The 5,215-nt window shown below is 34.8% G+C and overlaps 1 pseudogene; it reads right to left on the reverse strand.

Moving 5' to 3' along the window:
* Positions 1 to 356: 356 nt before the first annotated feature.
* On the reverse strand, positions 357 to 684 carry LOC103009838 (60S ribosomal protein L35a-like; annotated as a pseudogene).
* Between the last annotated feature and the right edge of the window lie 4,531 nt (positions 685 to 5,215).

A 5,215-nucleotide genomic window follows, 5' to 3' on the forward strand; every position in this document is an offset into this window, starting at 1 on the left:
AAATGTGAAGACTAATGCAAATAATGTAGTATAGAAACTTGAATTTTCCTAATTTCCTAAGGAAATGTAATTTAAATTTATATTTATTTGAGTGCTAGTGTTCAAGAGTGTGGATGCCTTTATATAGGAGACAGTATTACTTGTCCCGTATTCTAAAAGTTAAAGTGTCAATTGACAAATTGATTCTTACTGTTTTCATATCATGAACAATCAGCCTGAGCTCTTTATAGATTCTATATGTTTTCATTGGATAGATACTGTGAACTTTTTAAAATATATGAGATTATTAATATTTCCAAATTGCCTCTTTGTTTTTTTACCAAACCACACTTTTATTTATGTACTTTTCAATAAGTTTAAATCCTTGAAGGGTACAGCATCACGCAGATTCTGTGTCCAATGGCCTTAGCAGGAAGGTTGCTTCAGAATTTTGCACGAACCATGCCACTGTTTCCATGAGCATGAGTTACCTTTCCCCAGATTACTCTGGTTTTGTTAGGTTTTCCACCAGGAGTTACTGTGTTATTCTTTGTACACATAAGCGTATCTCTTGCCTAGATAGAAGTCAGTTTCATCTCTAGTATAAATACCCTCAGTTTTAAGAAGAGCTGTGTGCTCCCTCTGGTTCCAGAGACCCTGCTTATAGGCGGCAAAAATGGCCTTGGACCACAGCCTTTCAGACATATTTGTCGTTTTAGAAGTCTTGTTCCCAGCAGACCTCCACAGGCTCCAAATAGCTCCAAATTGCCTTTTAAAATTTCTCAAAAAGTTTAGCTTTGCTACAGTTTCCAACTTCTCCCCTGAGTGTCCAGAGGTCTTCTCTGCCAGTTGGGTTATCCTGAGGTCTCTCCACTTCATTGATCACAAGACCATTCATGGAAGGGATCGTAGATAATACCCATGCATTACAAAAATTATCTAATTTTGAGATATAAATAGACTGGTTGATGTTCCCTAACCCCTGGGTGACAGTTTCACTCATCTTAATTCCTGCAGTACAGTTTTTACAAAGGAAAATATCTGTCACTTTTTAAAAGATTTTTTAGAGTAGTTTTAGGTTCATAGCAAAATTAAGACAAAGGTACAGAGATTTCCCATATTGCCCCTGTCCCCACAATGCATCGCCTCTCTAATTATCAACACCCCCTACCAGAGCGGTACCTTTGTTGCAATAGATGAACCTACACTGACACACCCTAATCACCCAGAGTCCATAGTTTACATAAGAGTTCACTCTCAGTTTCGTACATTCTATGGGTTTGGACAAATGTGTAATGACATTCGTCCATCATTCTAGTTTTATACAGAGAGTATTTTTATTGCCTTAAGAATCTTCTATGCTCTGCCGAATTCACCCTTCCCCCTACTCCAACCCTGGCAACCACTGATTGTTTTTTTACTGCCTCCTTAATTTTGCCTTTCCTAGAAGTTCTTATAGTCAGACTCACACAGTATGTGCCTTTTCAGATTAGCTTTTTTCACTTAGTAATACTTATGCATTTAAAGTCCGTCCACATCTTTACATGAATTGATAGCTCACTTCTATTTAGTGCTGAGTATTCCATTGTTGGATGTGTCACGGTTTATTTATCCATTCACCTACTGAAGGACATCTTGATTGCTTGCAAATGTTGGCAATTATGAATAAAGCTGCCATAAATATCACTGTATAGGTTTTTGTATAGACATAAGTTTTTGACTCCTTTGGGTAAATACCAAGGAGCGCAAATGCTGGATCATGTGGTAAGAGTACGTTTAGTTTTTTAAGAAGCCACCAAACTGTTATCCAAATATATCTATCATTTTTAAATAAGAATTTTGGTTTTTTGTTTGTTTTTATGTTTTTATTAGCCTGCAACATTGGCGACACGTACAATGTTTCCTTATGTTGAATGACCATTTGAATTTTCCTTTTCTGTGTGAGAAAGCTTTTATTTTTGAATAGATTCTTTATGTTAATAATATACATACATTTTCATGCTGTGACAAATATCTTCTATTTATTTAAGGCTTACTCTGATGGCTGATCTTATACGTCAACTGGGCCATGGTAAGCAACTGTTTGGTCAAACACCAGTCTCGATGTTGCTATGAAAGTAATTTTGAGATGTGCTTCAAAGAAGAGCTAATTAAAATACATACTCTGCATAATTCACAGTATTTTTTGTTTGTTTATTCAGCCATGCACTCTCTTAAGGTTTACAAAGCACATTTGTACATTCATTAATTCTATTGAACTTCAAGAGTATTCCATAAAGTAGACTTGGTGGATAGCTTCTCTCTTTTTACAGCTATGGAAACACATCTCAGAGAGGAGAAATGGAGGTAGGATCGTGCAGCTAATAGATACTAGAGCTGGTATTTTCCATAATTTACTTAGTGTGAAAAATGTTATTAAACATTGCTTAACTCAAGTAATCCTTACTTCCTATAGATTACTTATATTTTATAATGTAATCACACCATAGTTCATTTTCCTCCCCCACCAAAAAATAGAAATAACATTATTGGGGGAAGAGCGGAGCAGGAGAAAAAATTGTCAATCCAATTGAAATAGCAGAATAAAGGCTAGCTTGAATTGAAGATAACATTCATGCTTCCACTAAAATTTATTCAGCACTTTGAGAGTGAATAATGAGAGCAGCATTAACAAGTGACATATAAATAATTTGCTCTAATAATTTAGCTTGAAAATATTAATTTTCATGAGTTTTTATTGCATTGAATGGTTTCTTACATATATAATAAATCTTAGAATTCAGGTCTCATTATTTATTTTCCCTTTCCCATGGTTAAACATCATCGTTACTTAACTGACATAATTCCTAGTGACTCCTATTAAATTTCTTCATTGTAGTGTTGAATAAAACAAGTGATACATTGCATCCTTCTGCACACATGCAGCACCTATACACTGCTATTTTTCAAGGCTTAGTTTTGAGATGCAATGTATAAAATTTCACATTTTTGACCACAAATTACTCACTTAATGTTTTCTGATGCTTATTTAGAAATGTCTTTATTTTGTTAGCAAGAAGAAAGAAAGTTCAATATGGTCCAATTAACTTGCAGAGATACTGAATCATGTTTTCTTTGAACACATTTATCTATGCTCCAATTAAACAGGCAATGGTTGGTATATTTAGCACTTGATCAATTTTAAAGTATCAACTGGGGATGTGAATATTCTATTCCTATGTCTTCCTTTTGTTTCTTTTATAAATTCACAAAATAATTGCTTTGAATTCTAAACATCATAAGGATCCATAAGTTTAGTGAAATAACTTCACAGCTTATGGCTGAACTTAATTCTATCAGTGAAAAGGAAATACTTAATATTTGGGAGATATAATTTCCCAGTCACTTAGTAAATGATCTCTTTCAGTGAAATCACGATCCACATATTCATCAAATATTTATGTGTTGACCATTAAGTGTTTGTCACTATGTATAAGTCACAATGAATGTTGTAGATAAAGAACCCAAGGAACAATTAGATCTGGCACAATTGTGAGATTTGCAGAAGTGAAGGTAGGAAGAACTGATGGATCAGAGAAGGAGACACTAAGGAGTCAGTCAGAGAAGCCAACCTCTCTCAGGTACCAAAGTTGAAAAGGGAAACTCATGGAAAGGTCTATAGGAAGCCACTGACCTTTTCTAGCTACCACTTCTATAGTTTACAGTCCAGCTCCTGGGGGTGGTCCTAGGTTTGCTGTGGTCAACTGGGCTGGCAGTTAGAAATAAGAGCTAGAAGAGGAGCAGAGGAGATTGCTGTCAGGCAGCAACTTGCCAGACATCTTTAAACTTGTTCATCATCACATTTGACTATTGTGGTGTTGAGAGTAATGGTGGCTGCTTCACTCTGCCTTTTAAATCTGCCTTAAGTTCCACTGTTGACAAATTCTGATCCAGAAACCTTTTGTGAACCACCTCCACTAAAAACTGTTTTACATAGTTTGTTGTTGTTGTTGTTGTTGTTACTCATGGCTTATTTTAGATTAATTTCCTCAGAAGCAATTTCTAAAAGCAAGATTTGGGAGTGATTTGTTAAGAAGAGTTCACAGGAAAACCTGGGAAGAAAGTAGGAAAATAAAACCAAGAAGGTCAGCAAAGTATGTGATATCCCACAAAGAACCATGGTGGGTAACTTTGGCTCAACCCTGGAGGGGAACTCTGGAGAAAGTGTAGATCGTATGTCCAGGTGATCCTGATTAAGGGCAATAAAGCTGGGTATTTATATCCCCACCTTAATCAGATACTTGTTAAGGAATGCTTGTGGAAGGGATGTAATATAAAAGCTTTTCCATATTTACATACATTCAGGAAATATGTACTCTGAAAGTTTGAGACCAGTCTTCTAACAAAGAGATACACAGTTGTTACCATTGATACTAAAAGTACATAGGGACCCAGTGTGCATGAAAATGGCAACAGGATCCATGGGGAAACGGACAGACATCTTCTGCACAAATAACTGTAATTCCAAATAATACATCCACTGGTATCTTAAGTAATATAAAGTATACCTACATAGAAACAAAGATGAGATAGAAACAAAAAGGAGGGAAAGTATTTTTTATTAAAAATTATTATTTTTTCTAATTTCCATAATATTCTTAAATATGTCTATAGAAAATAAAAAGAAAAAAGTAAAGAATGGTGATATGGATGAGATAGTAAAAAGTTTTCTGCAGATGTATTGAACAGACTTCAGGAGTCCAAGTGAGGAAATATATACCCTACTTTACCAGTTATACAATGCCCCAGTCAGTCTCCATAGACTCTTAGAGCTTCAGTTATGGTTACAGAGCAGTGACTATTTATGGGTCTCTAAGCACCTGAATATACACACATCTTCACATAGTTCAATCTGGTACACCAATTATTTGATCAGTTTTATAGGGAAAAGGAAAAAAGAAGTCTCATTGGGATCCTTGACAGTCCCATTTGCCATTCATTAACAGCATAGCAATTTTGTCGACTGACCATGATTATTACAAAAGAGAACATTCTGCTAATATAGGACACTGCATTCAAAATCAGACAAAAAAATCTAAACATACTAATTAGATTAAATGTGAAAGTGGAATTGAATACTCTTATGAAGCATATTTTAGCTTTTTAAGGACTGATTTTATAATTGCTCTTTTCATATGAATAACTTGCTATGACAAATCTCTAAAAAAATTGTAAAATTTCTTTATTCAATCTAAAA

The sequence above is a fragment of the Balaenoptera acutorostrata genome, chromosome 3, assembly GCF_949987535.1.
Source record: "Balaenoptera acutorostrata chromosome 3, mBalAcu1.1, whole genome shotgun sequence".
NCBI lineage: Eukaryota > Metazoa > Chordata > Mammalia > Artiodactyla > Balaenopteridae > Balaenoptera > Balaenoptera acutorostrata.